General features: G+C 38.3%; 1 protein-coding gene and 1 long non-coding RNA gene across 8 annotated transcripts in view; both read right to left on the bottom strand.

The window, feature by feature from the left end:
- GREB1L (GREB1 like retinoic acid receptor coactivator) overlaps nucleotides 1-18,643 on the bottom strand; it is a 269,481-nt gene that overhangs the window by 205,389 nt on the left and 45,449 nt on the right. The gene's annotated exons all lie outside the window — the stretch shown is intronic.
- The window catches only part of LOC144315539 (uncharacterized), a 92,405-nt gene that overhangs the window by 28,934 nt on the left and 44,828 nt on the right, over nucleotides 1-18,643 (bottom strand). The gene's annotated exons all lie outside the window — the stretch shown is intronic.

The raw sequence follows: 18,643 nt of genomic DNA, 5'->3' as shown, positions 1-18,643 counted from the left end.
GCTGTCATGTAATTGCTGACAACTCCTGTTAGGAGCATGAAGCACAGGGCGGCCAGAACATCATCACACGATGATGTTAAGATGACCATGAGGCCTTACTAACTGGACAGGGTCACTCACACACATTCCTCCCCCGGCACAGGATAGGAGTGCCACATCCTTCTTGACCTGCCAAATTCTGTGTCTTCTGACCCTCACTGCTCTTCTGGGTTATCAGGCATTGAGAGTCATGGAAGGAAAAGTTACTATAGCCTGAGGTCCTAGTGGAGACAACTCAACTACACAAAGCAAGTTTTCCCAAAATATAGTCACCCATCTTAAGAGATATCCTACAGTCAGAAACTTTTTAAACTTTAAAACTTTTTTTTTTAAAGACAATTGTCCAAATCTATTTAACCATATGCCCCTTGGTCTGAAATACTCCCAACTGAGTATGTTTTACCCAGTGCTAACATAAAGAAAAGACTTGTACTCAACTGATCTTCTGTCTGTCCAGAAGCATTTCCTTGACACTCGACAAGATTCTATTCAGAGAGATGAAGGCACAAAAGAAGTCCTGTTATGGGCTCAGGAAATAGCCATGCTTGAAAATCACAGAGGTCACTGTACAGAACGAAGAGTTGGGAACTAAGAACAGAACAGGTCAGGACCTGGCATCAGGCACAACCAGACAGGCTGGTGATTTCCTACTTTCTTATCAAGCTCTCAAAAATTTAACTATAAATACACAGTTAAAACAGAGATATATAATGGCAAGGACCAAACAGTGCTTTATATTTGCCTCAGATTCATATACCATGTCTGGTTTACAGCAGCTCGTTGATAAATGTTGATTGAATATTGTATAAAGGAAAGGAGAAGCTTGTCTATCTCATATGATAGATCCCTAAAAGGCATGACCTTTTCTTTTATTTTGCATCTGTTCCACTGACTACAGGCGATCTCTGTATAGTATGTACTTTGTCAAAAACAGTTGATAGTATCCAAAATCTAAGAAATGATAACATTTGCATCAGACAGGGTCCCAACAGGAAACCAATGGCACATTTAAATCAGGAGAATTACGGGACGGCTGAGTGGCTCAGCGGTTGAGCAGCTGACTTTGGCTCAAGTAGTAATCCTGGGATCTGGGATTGAGTCCCACATTGGGCTCCTGCAAATAGCCTGCTTCTCCCTCTGCCTATGTCTCTGCCTCTCTCTCAATTTGTGTCTCTCATGAACAAATAAATCTTAAAAAAAAATTAGGAGACTTTCCAGAGACTTATTTGAAAGGGATAATTTGCAAAGCTATGGATGCATGTAGGGGAACTACAAGGGGTACTGCTGTAGCAGCAGAACTATTACCACTCCTCGGGGAAAAGAGATGAGAAGATGGATTGATTACAGGAACCCAAAAGGAGAAAAGTCTTATAGTGAAGAACCATGACCTTAGGTCGAGGGGCACAGGCAGCCCAAGGCAACCCCACAAGGAGGGAGAAGGGAGAATAATTAGCCTAACCTCACTCAGCCTCCCTCCCTTGAATCTCCTGCTGGGACCCTGCCATTGGCGGAAGTCAGAGGGCACAGGAACCCTTGTGTAACTCTCACAGGGAGCCTCCTGGGTAGAAAGAGGGAGGACGGAGAGTAGATCAGAAAGGGAAAAAGGAAGATATCCTAAACAAAATAGGTGATTGCTATCCATGTACTGGCAGTGTTTGGAAATCTTTAAGATGCTAATTCATGATCAATTTATAATCCAACAAGAAGGAATCACTTTTAAACTCTAATTCTTTATTGATGCTTAGAATATCTGAATGTTAGGATTACCAAACTAATTTAAAAATAAGATTTCATCCAGTTCAAAATCAAATCCCATTTAAAAGGAAATTTAACCTAAAATTACAGAGACCTTAACCTTAATTCTGCTGGACGTGAAGTTCAGCCACAAATACACCAACTCTGGACTCCTGGCTAGAGGGGAAGATGGTGGTTCTTCTCACCAGGGGAACTGATCCAAGGATTACTGTACTGCTGCACAGAGCTAAAGATCTCTTGTTAGAGAATACAGCAGAACTCAGTATTTGGGGATTTGTCACTGTCACTGGGATAGAGGGAAGGAAAGTTATATGAAACTCCTAAAGGAAAAAATTACTTCATGCAGAACACAGACAACTGAGAACTAGGAAATTTATGAAGAAAGGCAATGAGAAAAGCTCTTAACTTTGAAGGCTGCTACTTTCTCTAAGAAGATGAAAGGGAAAACATTATCTATTAAAGGACAGAAAATAATATAGCGGAATACTGGAAAGAAGAGGCTAAGAAGAACTCTGATGGGGCTTCAGAAATAAAAGAAACAAAACCAAAACATCTTTACCATGTTTTAATTTCAATGAGTCTGTGGCCTATGGCCTATTTACATTTATTATCAAAATACAGCAAAACAAAGAAAAAGATCTCTTAGTTTTCTTCTCTCTGTCTTAATCACAGGAATATGTCCAACTTAGTATACTTGATTTGCAGAGATTTACATTCACAAAATAAATATGTAATTATTTGTTATCTACATATTCATCAATTCCTGGAAAATCAATATATATTCAGAACATGTACAATTAAATTAACTGTTTACCATACTCGATCTAGAATTTGATGTTTTCTTCTTAAGAGAGACATATGCAGGGCTACTGCTTGTTCAGTGCAAGCTGTTCTCATCATAATGAGTACTTACCACAATTTCCAACTCTTATCTACAAGGAGTACACTTCGTACTGTTGTTCAAGCATATAACACTCACACCAAGTTGCAAATAATAGGCAGAACTGATAAATGATGTTCAGTTTATATGCATAGATACTGTAAAAGAGAAAGCCAACTGTGATTGCCAATTTCTTCTGCTTTATCCCAGATTAATAGAACAACTGAAAGAGAAAGCCATTCCCTTGCCTTTGGGCCACTTAATTACCATGAAAATTTGACAGGAACATTCTCACTAAAATACAATCTATAATGATTTAGTAGCTTATATTCTTTATGGGCCTAAATATTCTTATTCACTAATTCAACCATAAATATTTATTGAGCACCTACTGCACATATAAGACAATGTTACAAGCACTGGGGATACAACAACAAACAAGATAGACAAGGTTCCTGCCTTCATGGAGCTTACATTCTAGGGAAGACAGTGAACTACAATAAATAGGTAAATAAATAAGAACTTTAAATAGTAATTTTTGCTAGGAATAAAATAAAATGGGTAATGGGATGAAGAATAATAGGGGAAAGAGGTACATAATTTAGATGAGATGTTCAGGAAGGCCTCTCTGAGAAGTTGACATTTTAGGTAAAGCTTGAACAGTAGCAAGAAGTCAGTCACGTGAAGATCTGGGGAAAGAGCATTCCAGGACAGGGAAGAACTGAGGTAAAAGCCCTGAGGTGAGAATAAGCTGGGGATGCTTGAGGAATAGTAAGAAGGTCAGTAAGTGAGAGGAAAATGATAGGAGATAAGACAGCAGAGGGTGGCCAGATGCCAAACTATGCTGGGCCTTGCAAGGCAAGGAATTTGGACTTTTTTTTCCTAGAGTGGTGATAAGCTGCCATGGGGTTCTGAGATGGAGAGGATTTGATCTCTGCTTTAAAAGGATCACTCTGGGGGTGCCTGGGTAGCTGGATGGGCGACCAAATCTTGATTACAGCTCAAGTCAGCTGGTTGGGCGACCAAATCTTGATTTCAGCTCAAGTCATGATCTCAAGGTCCTAAGACAGAGCCCAAGTCAGGTTGTGTGGTCTCTCCTCCTCTTTCCCTCCCCCAGCTCACACACTTTCTCTTTCTCTCAAATAAGTAAATAAATCTTAAAAAGAAAAGAAAAAAGAAAAAAAGATCACTCTGTCTCTGAAAAGAGAAGAGACTGTAGAAGGGATAAGGCCATTGCAGTCATTCAAGTAAGAGAAGAAGGAGGCTGGAACTATGGTGGGGGAAATGCATGTGAAAAGAAGTGTACAGGGATCCCTGGGTGGCGCAGCGGTTTAGTGCCTGCCTTTGGCCCAGGGCGCGATCCTGGAGACCCAGGATCGAATCCCACGTCGGGCTCCCGGTGCATGGAGCCTGCTTCTCCCTCTGCCTGTGTCTCTGCCTCTCTCTCTCACTGTGTGCCTATCATAAATAAATAATAAAAAAATAAAAAAAAAAGAAGTGTACAGACTGGGGACCTATTCTGGAGACATGCCCACCAGCAGATTGAAAGGGGAGATATAGTGAAGGAGAGAAAAAAAATAACTCCTTGGTTTTTGACTTGAGCAACTAGGCATTATTAATTGAAGGGGGAAGAAATGGAAGAAAGCAGGTATAAGGCAGGTGGAGTAGTAATGTAAAAAAGTCAAGAGTTGCATTTTGTATATATAATATTTGAGATGTCTATTAGATATCCAAATGGAAATATAAGGTAGAGAGTCATGTATCTATGTGGAGTTCTAGGGAAATGTCAGACATACTTTTTAAAAAATCTAAATGAAAAATGTTATTAGAAACATACACTCAAGAGAGGTGGGGACTGTGTGTTCACATTTATTCTATAGGCTCCTGTGCCTTAAATACTGAAGTACTGAAAAAACACAAGGGGATGTAAAGTAGTAATCATGAAACCAAAAACCGAAGATCATCTTTGATTTGTTTGCTTGATGCTCCTACCAACTTAGCTCAAGTATTCCTCCACCAAAAACGATATGCCTCATAATTACTTGTTGCAGAGAATTACTACAGTGAGGAAAACAATACATTTTAGCTAAGGAAGATTTGAAATACTTGACTGATTCAGAACCAGATGCACTGGTTTGCTAGCTCAAGCCTGAACACAATAGTCACTCACAGATGATATCTATGAAGTGGCATGACAACTGCAGGAAAGGTCTATCAGTACTGCTACATCAAAAGAAGACCAAATCCATGGAGGCAACTGACTAAAAGGTGTTAATAATATCCCCTGCCCCATTTATTTTTTTTGGGGGGGCATTGTTGTAGGTCAAAAGAATTTCATAGAAACGTAAACATCTTCTGATTGTCTTCCCACAATTTCCTGTTGATTGGCTCTTACTTTGCTTCATAATTCATCTATCCATCACGAAAAGAAAGAGAGGCAAAAGGAATTTCAGCTTTCATAAGAGGAACTCTGAAGTCCCAGTATTACCTTATAAATTGTACAAACAGGTTCAAATGAAAAGCAAAGATCTTGAATTTAATAGACATGCAAATATCAAGAATTTTACTTGGGTTAGTTTCTTTACAGTAAGGTCTAAACCCACTAAACTCCTTTGTAAGGACAATAGGGCAGGAAGTGGCAAAGTCATAATCAGTGACCTTAGATCTTTTTGAAGTGCAAAGCAGCAAAGTAACAGCCTACAGGATAAAACTAACATCACACTTTCAAGTCAGTAAGCGAAGAGAGAAAATCATTAACAGCTAACCTATTCTTTAGTGAGAATTTCAAAACCAATTAGAAAGCCCCTGAAAAATATCATATTTAGGCTTAATAGTTTAGTCCTTTTATTTCCAATAAATTTCAGAATTAAAAAACTCCCATAGAACCGTAATTTTCCACTGGAAACCTTTCTTCTGCTTATAATTGTGAGGAATTATTTAGTAGTTTCTATGCAAGTGTAATACATGACAATACCTGCACTGGAGGTGAAAACACAATGTTTTGTTTTACCTTCAAGGTGTCCACCTGAGGACCTGGACTTCAAGAACACATTGCATTCAAAAGCCTTGGCAATATACATGGAAAGTGATCATTAAAACCCTGTGAATACAGAATTCCCATCTCTGTTAAAAAAAAAAAGGGAGGGGGGCCTAACACCCCAATTCATTCCTAAGACATTCTTTGGGTGGTAAGGTATGTGTCTCCCATCTACTACCCTCTTCTCCCAGAAACATTTGTGCTTCTTATATCTTAGTCTGCTTTTCCTTAGTTTCAACAGATTTATACCCACAGATGGAGGAGAGAAGGTTAAAAGAAGAAAAAGAAAAGAGAAGGAAGAAAGTAAAAGGCCATCAAATGCTCACTTTAATATGCCAGAGTTACAAAATGGTTAATGCTGTCAGAAGTGTCTGGTCTACCAGGGCATCTGTTGTCTCGGCCTAACTTCTTCCAACTTCTTTTTGCTATCTTTCCCTCTATTCTCCTCCTTATAGTGACTTTCTCCCAGCTCCAGCCACTGTGCCACAAAGGCCAAACCAAGCAAAAGCAGGCCAAAAATTAAATTATGGATATGTTTCAATGGTCTTAATAGATTAGTGTAGCGTATTAGAAATGTCTATTTTAAAGACTTGGTAGGAGGCATGTGGGTGGCTCAGCCTTTGGCTCAGGTCATGATCTCAGGGTCCTGGGACTGAGCCCTGGATCAGGCTCTCCACTCAGGGTGTCTGCTTCTCCCTCTACCCCTCCCCGTGCTCATTCTCACTCTCTTTCTCTCTAAAAAAAATAAAATCTTAAAAAAAAAATGGTAGATGGTTTGAGCCAAGCTGAGTAAGTATTCAAAATTAGTGACTGCTCATTCAACAAATTTGAAAAGAAGATGTGTTGTTTTTTTCTAACCAGATATCACAACCAGCTATAAAAGACTAATAAGATTTAACTTAGACCATATAGTTAAACTATGCCCCATGAGCTATTCCATAAGAGACCTAACTAATATATTAGTTCTACCATTTTTAGGCTCTCCTAAAATTTTACTAGTATCTGGGGTTCTAGAACAAGAAAAGAGTTCAGACACCTCCAACACTTTCAATTTATTAGTTTAAAGTTCTTTATGAACAATGTATACACAAATGCCATTTGCTGTAAGAGGAGTCTGTTAGGAACTAAAATATCTATGTCAAAAGACAGCCTCTTGGAGGGAGTTTGGAGGCATCCCTTCCAGGATATCAGCACCTCAAGTAAAGCCACCAAGGATGTGCTTCCTCCTCCTGTTAAGTTCTACAAAGCAAACAAAATAACCTGTTGTCACTCTCACTCCAACAATGCACATAGATAAGGGAGGTCAAAATTCCTTTAAGAATGAATGAAATAAATGGCAAATTATCTCAATTATACTAAGTGATTCTTAGACAATCTGTAAGAACATTTACATTTTCCTTTCCAAGTAACAGTCTGCCAGATATCACTCTCCAAATGCCAGCAACATGGAGAGCATCTTAATTTAATTCATGGAGAGTACTGAATTAAAAAAAGGCTCTCCTTTCCAAACATGGAGACAACCCAGGAAATACATAAACATCCTTAAGCATACATTTAACCTGACTAGATATTGTAACCCTTGCAGTGCCAGCAGGGTGTCCCTAAAATAAGCTGGAGAATAATTTTCTAAGAGCAAGAACCTAATTGAAATAGCAAGGAGAAAAAAAAAAAAAAAAAGAAAATAGCAAGGAGTATAAGAAATTTTCCATACCAGTTGTGTATGATGCCTGGCATATAGGTGAACATACCAGTTGAAAATATGTTCCATTCTTTCAGCTTATTTTGGACTGATTTTATAGGACAAAACAACATAATTACATCATCAAAGCATCTGCAAAGATAAAATCTAGGGAGTTTTCAAAACCAGAGAATGTTTGGAGAGGGGGAAGGGAAAGGGAAGAGGCAACAGAAGTTAAACTGGATAAAATAGATTTACAAATCTGGCTCTTGAACAAAAGAAAATAGGAGCATAAAACATTTATGAGCGTCTTCATCCATAATATTTCTTCCTAAATGAATTAAAACATTGGCTTATGATGGATTTATACCATAGTGAAATTCTTAACAACTTCAAAATCAACTTCATGTTTGGGTTCCATTCTTTCAGGTGATGAATAGTGGGAAATCAGTGAAGGAATGTCACTTGAAGTCAGTCATTTATCATGAACCAAAATGGCTAAGTGCCCCATAAACTGCAATGATCCATTTCCTATTAGCATCACACAACAGAAGGCAGCCTCATCTGCATTAACAAGTTTTATGACCTCCGTAGGCAGAGAGGCTAATGTTAGGAAATGGGTTATTTTTGTTCTGTTATAAATGTTCATTATTATACCATAAAAAATTCTTTAAGGATATAAACTACTGATTGATTCATTAAGGAATTATTTAAAAAGGTTTTCCTCATCTTGGCCTTTTTTCAAAAAAATTTAATATTGGTATAGTAGTTTCACTTTTTTTGGTCAAGCCTTAGCTGGTTTTTTATATGTAATACACACTTCTTTTCCTGTAATGTCAAATATCGTGACTGACTAGAATTAAAATAATTTCCCCCATCCCCCAAAATTTAGGTGACCAAAATTTTTCAGTGTTGCAAGTTTCAAAACATAAATATGCCTTTTGAATTTGGGCAGAAAAGGCATGAAAATGGCATTTCATGATTTGAAGCTAAATAAAATTGTTAAAGCACTTCAGTTCAATAGATTTCCTATAAAATACATGTTAGTAGGTCACATCCAGATGACTACTGACACTTTTGGCTACAAACATGACCAGGAGGTTAGTTCCTACAACAAATGGTATCACTGCCAAACAGAAAAAAAAGAAAAGGGAACCCAAATGGCAAGATGAGAAAAGCAACTAAGGAAAAATAGGCACAATATAAAAAGATTATGAAAATGGGATATTTAGGAGGATACTATACTTCTATAATTTTTTTTAAAACTTCCTCTTTTGAAATGAATCACTGAAAGTACAAAATAATTCCAACATTTATCTGATAGTACTATTTTAGCCTACTTTTAAACTGCAGAATATAGTTTAAAAAGCATACTGTAGGTTGACATATTATTGAGGACTCTTCAGCCTTTTTTCCCCCCTGAGGAAACATCAATAAATTTGGAAAACAAAGAAGTATATATGGCAAATTATTTTTAATTGTTTATATTCAATTGTGAGCACCTTTGAAAAAAGGTGTTCATAAAGTCACAAATTCCCAGAAAAGAAAAAGTAGAATTAGACATGGTCCATGTCCTCAAGGAGCTTATATTCTGTTTAGGGGGAGAGGATACATTCATAAATGAGAAAAATAAAATCAACCATGAGTTACTAGAAAATAAGTACATATCACAGTTTTCAAGTATCAGGACTAAAAAGTGTCCTTGTTAACTCATTAAAGAGAATTTTAGAAAACAAGAGAGAGGGCAAACCATGAACTGGGGTGACAAGGGAAGAATTCATGGAAGGGAACAGCATAAGCTTGGCCTTGAAGAATAAGCAATTTAGCGTACCGATAATTTCAACATTTTTTTCCAAACAAAACAATCTCCTAGAACATCCAGTCCTAACTCATATGTATGGTTCTGAGTTCCCCAACAACAGCAAGCCTTTCATACTTGGACTTTTAACCTCTCCATTTCCTGACATTCTCCCTCACTGTCTATTCACCAAATGATGACCATCATTGTTTTCCTTTCTCCTTTGAAATCACTGATAACCCTCAAGTCAGATGATCCCACCCACCAAGAACTAGGGGAGCCTGCAGAGTGAGGGCTGAATGTTTATGACCTTATTTATGCCAAGTAGATTTTAATCAACAGAAACTTTCCTGAAGCTTTGAGAGAATGCAGTGCAAAGATAAACTGAAACAAAACGAAGTTACAAGGGGTCTCCAAAAAGGTATAAAAGGAGCTTTTGTAGTTCCTTCCAAGCTTCACCCTGAAGATTTGGGTATGGGTACTTAAGTGTTGTTCAAGTTCTTAAGCATAACCATGCTTTTTACTCTTGTCCTCTGTCACCTTGCATGTAAATTACTACAGTTGTCCTCTGTCCTCTTACCCTAGAGCACCGCCTCCCAGTCCATTCTATATGCCTCTGTTGGGGAAAATCTTCCTAAAACATAATGAGGTACACAAAACCGCCTTTGAACAAAAATCTTCAGGGGATCTCCTACCACTGACAGTGCAGTCCAGCAGTAACTGGTGATTCCCTGCCTTTTTCCCTCAAGGCACCCAGAGAAAATTCAAGGATATTTGTGGAACACATTAGGGATAATCAGAGGAGACTTCCTGCCAACAAGTAGTATAAGCATCCCTAATGGCTTGAGGGGAAAGCAATACTACCACCCACCTGTAATTCATTCCTAGCCCAGCACAGAGGGGCTGGGGAAAGCTGGTTAAGTAATCTGTCCTCTTCAAACATATTTCTCATATTTTCTCTATAGCAGTGCTTCTCAAACTTTACTGTGCATACAGGCCACCTGGGCTCTTGTAAAATTGTGAATTCTGACTCCCTGAGATTCATTCAGCATTTCTAACTAGCTCCCAGGTGGGGCTGGCTCTGCTGGTTCACAATCACACTGTGAGTAAAGGAGACGATTGCAATGGTCTTCAACCACAGCTGTGATTGTACATGAACATCACCTGTGAAACTTAAAAAAATCTGGATGCCTAGGCTACCCCTCAGCCAATCAGAATATTTAGGGGAGGTTTTAGAGCTCTCCACGTGATTTTCTTTTTCAAGTTTTTTGTTTTAAATAATCGCACAACCCCAAGATCAAGGGCTGCATGCTCTTCCAACTGAACTGGCCAGGCACCCCTTCTCCATGTGATTTTAATGTGCAACCAAGGTTGCATTTTCTACTTCAGTCAAACCATTCTACCGTAATTCCCTATCCCCTTTACCTTTGCCCAGGCAGTATTCCACACACACAGACTGCCCCTTCTCTGCTCAGATAAGCCCTGCCCTTCTTGTAAGAACTGATGCCAGTCCTTCCTCTGTGAAGATATCTCCAACCCTGGATACTGGCTACACCCTCGCAGATCCTCTGGTACTGCGTGTTCTATTCCTTATACTCTGTCCTGCATTAGCAGTGGAGTGTGTATGCCCCTTGAAGCAGGTGCTGTTTATTACACTTCTTCTTATGCCCCAGGCCTGGCAAGTACAAATGTTAGATGTACCTTGCTATAACTTTGAGATGGACTTTTAATGAAATTCAGCAAATAACAAGTGAGTTCTTTCAAGTCTAAAGGCAAGAACAAAATAAAACTGTCCTCATAAAGCATAAGTACTTTCTCAGCCAGGAAGGGATATTTTCAGGACTTGACCATGCCTGCCAAACAGGTGCAGCGATCTAGTTCCTCTTGGTTAAGAAAAGCAAAGCATCTACCCCGTCGCTAAGACTTGTAAGAGATTTATAAGAAAGAAATCAGAGCCCAGGGTCATGACCTTTAGGTTAAGATGTGGAAAGGCTCAAATAACAAGCCATTCCCCACCATGCGGAAGTAAGAATTCTCTGACCACGATGGTCATAGGAACCCATTCAAATTTGGGAATGAATGGCTGGGTCTTCCAATTTAACTAATTCCCCAACCACCCCATTTTAGGATATAAAAGCTCCTAGTGCCATAAATAAACAGAAAAAGAAGGGAAATTGTCACTATAGTTATTTCCAAAACCTGAGTTCATGAAATGCTTAGTTAACAGAATGGATGTTATAACATCAGTCTCTTGGACAGAAAATATTTTAAATATTAAAAAGAAATTTGTAGAAGATTTATAGGTCTGAATGAATCATGGAAGGCATACACCCAAGAGAATCCATCACAATTTCTTTATTATTATTATTATTTTTTAAGATCTTATTTATTTACTCATGAGAGACAGAGAGAGGCAGAGGCATTGGCAGAGGGAGAAGCAGACTTCTTGCGGGGAGCCCAATGTGGGACTTGATCCCAGGACCCCAGGATCATGACCTGAGCCAAAGGCAGATGCTCAACCACTGAGCCACCCAGGTGCCCCTCCATCACAACTTTGAACTGAGAAAAATTTAAAGTGGGAGATGTAGAGTCATTTATAAGAGATTGATCTCTGAAATCAAACAAACCTGGATTCAAATCCTAGCTATCTCTACTCACTCTGTCTTCAGGCAAATTCCTTTACCTTTCTAGGGCTCAGTTTTCTGTTTGTGAAATGGGGATCATATTGACAATTTATGTATCTATTTTAAGTGATTAAATGTGGTAGCTTCTCAAACAATGTATGCAACACAATAAATGCCAGAAATAGAAATTTGTTTTTAGTCTGTTCTATTACAGTTTGCCATAAGAGTCATGTCATATAATGGTAATATTATATTAATCTACACTTGGACCCTACCAAGCCACACACCTTTTCTTGAACTTGTATACATTTTTTTTAATGCTTCAATGTTTCTGCAGACTATACTTTTTGCCTAAAATGAACCCTCTCAACTTCCTCCCCTCCTCCTCTGACAAAATAAGAACAACAATAATTATTACTATTATTATTATTTTGTTGTTAAGTCTCATTTTCATGGTTACTCTCCTCCTTGGAGTGTTTTCTCTGGCATTTCTACCACCAGAGGCCATCTTTGGAACTTCTAGAGCACTTTATAGGGACCTGTATTGGAGTACACTTCACACCATGAAATGTGAGCACTTGTGTTTCCTTCTCTCATTTGTAAATTCTAGAGTAGTGCTGTCCAATGTGATACTGTTAGTCTCATGCACCACTATCAATGTTTAAATTAATCAAAAATAAATAAAAATTAAAATTTAGTTCTTCAGTCTCATGAGCCACATGTCAAGTGTTTAAGAGGCTCATGTGGCTACAGCTATTGTATTGGACCACACAAAATATTGCCATCATTACAGAATATTCTATTAATCAGCACTGTTCAATCTCTTGGGTAGGGATCATGTCTTATTCATTCCTAGAGTCTACCTTTCACTGAAGTGTTTATAAATGAATGACGATATTGACAAATTCAGGCATGTTTATGCCCTTTTGACTAAATGAAAAAGGATGAATTATTTATTAGTGTTTAAACCTATAAGAGAAAATGCATACAAAATATCTAGCATGAAGGTCATCACAAGGCAGGCAATGAATAAGAGGTGCTTTCTCATATGGTTGAGAAATCCTAATCCCTGCCTTCTGATAATTCAGTTATTCTGACAGAAGACCACTGAAGAGGTTTTAGTCTAAGGAATATTACTACAATGGGCAAATGGACAGTCCTATTTGGTAGTTTAGCTGCATCTTACTTGGCTGGTCTTGTCAAGCCTATTTTTTTCCATAATCTCAGAACCAAGGCATATCTTTCCCATATGAGAATATGAAAATCAACTCTACATTATCTCCAATAGACTCAGTCAAGGCAAGAGATATGGCCAACAAAAAACAGTATATCTCCCAAGGCTAAACCAGAGCAGCAAAACCACTCCTGTGCATCCTGTCTTCTTCCCAGTGCCTTCCCTATCCCCTCTTTGTTCCTCCTCCATCCTAAGCAAAGATTTCTGAGATACCCAATTACTAAACTGCCCCTGCTACCTGATGCTGCCCAATCCAGTGTTGTTCACCTTTTCCCCAGTCCCTTGTAGAGTAATTCAGCACAAATCCAAACCCTATAAAAAGATCTTTATCTTCCTGGATGCCCATAGTCCTGTTGCTGTGCTCTCTCCTTCATTTCATCAAGTTACCAAATCTATGAGTACAGTAGCATTCCTATGGTCTTTCCGTGTGATCAAACTTTAAGACCAAATGAAAAATTCCACAGCAGAAAGTAACAGAACATCTTTGGCTCATCTTATTTTTGATCAAGAATCATGTTTCTCAACCCATCCATAAAAAAAGGATGAAGTACTGATACTGCCGGATGAACTTTGAAAACTTTATTCTTAGTGAAAGAAGCCAGATACAAAAGATATAGAGACCATATAATCCCATTTATATAAAATAGAATAGGCAAATCCATAGAGATAGAAGATTTCTGGAGAGAAGCTGGTAGGCAGCAGGAATGAAGAGTGACTGCTAGTGGGTATGGGGTTTCCTTTTAGGGTGATGAAAATGTTCTGGAATTACACAGTGGTAATGGTTACACAATTTTGTGAATATATGGAAGACCACTGAACTACACACTTTTAAAGGGTGAATTTTATGGCATGTAAATGTTATCTCAATTTTTAAAAGAACTAAGTTTTTGCTTTGACTGGGAGTATAGTTTTCTGTACAAGTTTCAGAGCTACCAAGGGAAAGCTTCTTAAAGGAAGTTCTTGGGATCCCTGGGTGGCGCAACAGTTTAGCGCCTGCCTTTGGCCCAGGGCGCGATCCTGGAGACCCGGGATTGAATCCCACATCGGGCTCCCGGTGCATGGAGCCTGCTTCTCCCTCTGCCTGTGTCTCTGCCTCTCTCTCTTTCTCTCTGTGACTATCCTAAATAAATAAAAAATTAAAAAAAATAGTTGAGAAAACCTTTAAAAAAAAATAAAGGAAGTTCTTTAAACTATTTTGGAGAGAGTTACTATAATTGACTCCAGTGTCACCTAACAAGGTTTCCCAAGTACATCATTCTACTTTGTCTTTATTCATATTCATCTTTAGAATTTGTTTCCTTCTCATTCTGTTGCTTCCACCTTTTTTTTTTTTTCTCTAAAACCTATCAGTTCTGTTCTTTTGAAATTTTGCCATAAAACTGCCCTGGCAGAAATGCAAATCAAAACTACAATGAGATATTAGTTAATACCTGTCAGAATAGCTAAAGTCACAAACACAAGAAATAAGTGTTAGTAAGGATAGAGAGAAAGGAACCCTTGTGCACTGTTGGTGGGAGTGCAAACTGGTACAGCCACTGTGGAAAATAGTATGGAGGTTCCTCAGAAAGTTGAAAATAGAACTACCGTATGATGCAGTAATTGCACTACTGGGTATTTACCCAAAAAATACAAAAACACTAATTCAAAGGGATATGTGCACCCCTGTGTTTATAGCAGCATTATTTATAGTCAAATTATGGAAGCCAAGTGTCCACTGATAGATAAATTGATAAAGAAGACATCATATATTTATATAACAGAATATTATTCAATCATAAAAAGAATGAAATCCTGCCATTTGCAATGACATGGATGGAGCTAGAGAGTATAATGCTAAGTGAATAAGTCAGAGAAAGACACATGCCATATGATTTCACTCATATTTAGAATTTAAGAAATAAAACAAATGAGCAAAGGGGAAAAAAAGGAGAGAAAGAGTGGCAAACCAAGAAACAGACTCTTAACTATAGAGAACAAACTGAAAGTTAGCAGAAGGGAAGTGGGTGGGGGGCTGAGTGAAATGGATAATGGGGATTAAAGAGTACACTTATCACAATGAGCACTGAGTGATGTATGGAATTGTTGAATTGCTATATTGCGCATCTGAAAATAACATAACACTATATGTTAATTATGCTGGAATTAAAATTTTAAAAACTTTAGAATACTTTTAAAAACTGCCCTAGCAGATAATTTAACTCTTTAAATGTTGCTTTATAGTTAAAACCAATGTTTAAAGATAGCTTCTCTAGTCAACTTGTCTCCACCATACCAAAAGACACATAACACAAGATGGTGTTAGGCATAGAAAAGTTAAATAGGGATGCCCAGAAGCCACTGGTATTAGAGCAGAGCTAATGGTGTCAAACAGGACATATTATGATTCTATGTAGTAGGGAAATCACTTTCAACTGGAATTACAAATAAGAAATGGCACTTCTCTCAAAAACTGGCTTAAAACACCCCTCCTATTGCCACAGGACACAAAGAATATTCATCTCCTGGAGAGAAAAAGTGATGAGACCATGAGACTACTAGAAAGAAAAAGGCATAGAATGGCAGCACCATTAACTGATAATGTGGACAACCAACAGTAGGCAAAGCATTTTTATGAGGAGAGCCTTCTACAGAAATCTGATATGAGGAAATGTTTTTTTTTAGTATTTTTTTTAATTTTTATTTATTTGTGATAGTCACACAGAGAGAGAGAGAGAGAGAGGCAGAGACACAGGCAGAGGGAGAAGCAGGCTCCATGCACCGGGAGCCCGATGTGGGATTCGATCCTGGGTCTCCAGGATCGCGCCCTGGGCCAAAGGCAGGCGCCAAACCGCTGCGCCACCCAGGGATCCCAGGAAATGGTTTTTGAGACTGCTCTGAGCAAGGGAACCAGTAAAGAACAAGGACTTTTCTACTTTTCTATAATTTGCAGTTAAGGCTCTCAAGCAGCAGATATCCCCACACAGAAGGCTTGAGAATCAGTGATGCAGAATGCAAAGAGGATCAATCCAGATCATGACAGAGAATGTTCCCTGGCTACCTAGCAAGGCTCTCACCAGCTTCAGAAAAAAGAAACTGAAAACATCAAAATCTATCCTATGTACTTTATGGTTCATATTACAGAAATATTTAGAATAAACTATGCAGACCAGTGATTCTCATTTCACAGAATGGGTTCGGTTTTGTTTTTTTTTTTTTTTTTAAGATTTTAAGTAATCTCTACACCCAATGCGGGTTGGGTTTGAACTCACAATCCCAAAATCATGAGTCGCATGCTCTACTGACTAAGCCAGCCATGTGCCCCAAGGGTTTTGTTATTCTTAACAAATCTTTCAGACTTTTGGCATCATTACATAGAAATATCTGCTCATGTGGGGTGTGGTTGTTGCTTCAAGGTCCCCCAAAATTCCATAATCCAGGCCTCAACCTCAAAACTAGTCTATACATAATTTGTTCTCTTTCTTTAAAGTTTTAGTCCTCAAAAAGCATGAATTCAGTTTTTACAAGGGATGCCTAGGGTCCCAGCTATTTCTCCTGCTTCATAGTTTTGCCCAAGGTTCACTGATTCGTGATTTCAGCATGTTGTTTAATACAAAGCCATCATAGTCACAGTATCTTCAAATAACATTGGTTCTCCTTCTTCCCTTCTCTAGCAATATAAAGGAATAAACAATAAACATGTTATGAGCGCTCCCCTATATTCACTGACCCAGTATACACAGAGTATCTGGTACTGCACCAGGTGCTGGGAACACAAAAGAGAAAAGCACTTACTGTGTAATGGTGAAACAGACGTGTGCTCAACAGGGAAATGCCTCAGATGTCCCTACCATGGGTGTGACAGTGAGTCAGAGAAGGCTTCACCACAGAGGTAACATGGGAGCTGCACTGAGTCAGCCTTTCCTCAGACAAACAGTTCTGTAAGACTAGGGGCAGAGAGCATTCCAGGCCAGCGGAGGGGACAGTGTGTGCGAAGTCACTGAGATGTGAGAATGCTTAGGTTTCAGGAACAATGGGAGCAAGTCCTCAGTGTAGCCAGGACACAGCCCTCCGGGTGGTGAGAGAAGAGATGAAATAGGGCCAGATTATGGAATGTGATCACCTGGCTGAAGAATAGGATAGAATATTAGCCTAAAAATCATTTTTAGTTAATGACAATGGAATGATAAAGAGAACGTGTTTAAAGAATAAATTGGTCAGAAGAGAATCCTACAGCAGGACAACTGTTGTTCATTATAAAGCACTTTCAAAAGGGCAAATCTCTTTATATGAATGGCAGCTTATAAAGTTGGGTTGTACAGATTGGTTAAGCATTTTATGCCTTGACCCTAAACTTAAAGCTTGCCATAAACTTGAGATGTTCTTTTTTAAATGAATTTTTTTTGACAAAAAAAAATTCAAATGGCAATTTAGAAAGAAATAGAGCCATCTGCCCAATAGTTAAGGATTAGATAAGCATTTATATATTTCTTTTAAGTAACAACATTTACAAAGATAAAGTGCTGTGATACCAAAGTAAAACAAACTGAATAGCTTAAATATCAAAAGGCAATTTTAACATTTCATACAAAATGCAAGCAACTTAACTGAAAAATGAAAGCTAAAAAATCTTACTTTATCCTTGAAAGGAGTATGGTATTACCATTAACATTCATGGAAGCTGCCTTACTTCTCTTTGGCTATATCTGGAAGGTAATTAAAACAATCCATTTGGTAACTGAATGAAGTAGGACAGGAAACCAGGTGTTCATGCTACTATATTTTCCACAGATATACCCCAAGGCCAAAGCCCATTTTACCTTTTGCATTTCTCAGGAACCAGGTAGGGGCGCAGCATTTGTCAGCAATCACAGACGGGCAGTAAGTCACTAGCGAACTCTTACAAATTATTTGTTTCAGTCACTGTAGCCAGTGAACTATTGGTTCTGTACAAAGTAGCTCTGATAGAGCCCTTTTTGTATTTTCTACAAACCTTATGCACTCTCAACAGGAAAACTTCTGTACCCACATAATTCTGGAGGCAACTGGTAGCAACCAAGAACCTAGCCTGTTGTTAAGGTAATGGCATACCACCACAAACTATCACCTGTGGACAAATATATACAATTTTGATTTAATTGCCAAGATAAAGCAGAAAATAATCCAGGTTATCACAGTGACTATACTTTCATTATCCAGATAAACATGGACTGTTTCCCTCCCTATGCTAAACCAAGGACAAGACTGAATGCAAGGTAAACTAGAATTAATCTGCACAAAATAATTATCTAAACTAGTATCAGCAAAATGGTAATTTACATTGTATTCAAATTTTTAAAATTGTTACGTGAATTAAGGCCATGACTAAAAAGTAACAACAGTAAAAAGTATATTTTGTTGAAGCTCCCTCTGGTGAATCTTTACCATTATAGTTAGGGTAAGTGAAGGTAAAAGAAATGGCACTTTCATTTCAGTTCATCAGAGTCTCCTCAACATACAGATGGGTAGCTCAACCTCTAACCTAAAGGTGTGATGCCCCATCTTCATCATCTTCTCCTCAGACCTGAGAGAGTGAACAAGAAAGGAAAAAAGTATGGCAGCCTTACAAAATTCTACACCACT

Source organism: Canis aureus, chromosome 6, assembly GCF_053574225.1.
Source record: "Canis aureus isolate CA01 chromosome 6, VMU_Caureus_v.1.0, whole genome shotgun sequence".
Lineage (NCBI taxonomy): Eukaryota > Metazoa > Chordata > Mammalia > Carnivora > Canidae > Canis > Canis aureus.
The sequence above is the reverse complement of the archived record's forward strand: the minus strand, read 5'-3'. Positions and strand labels throughout refer to the sequence as shown.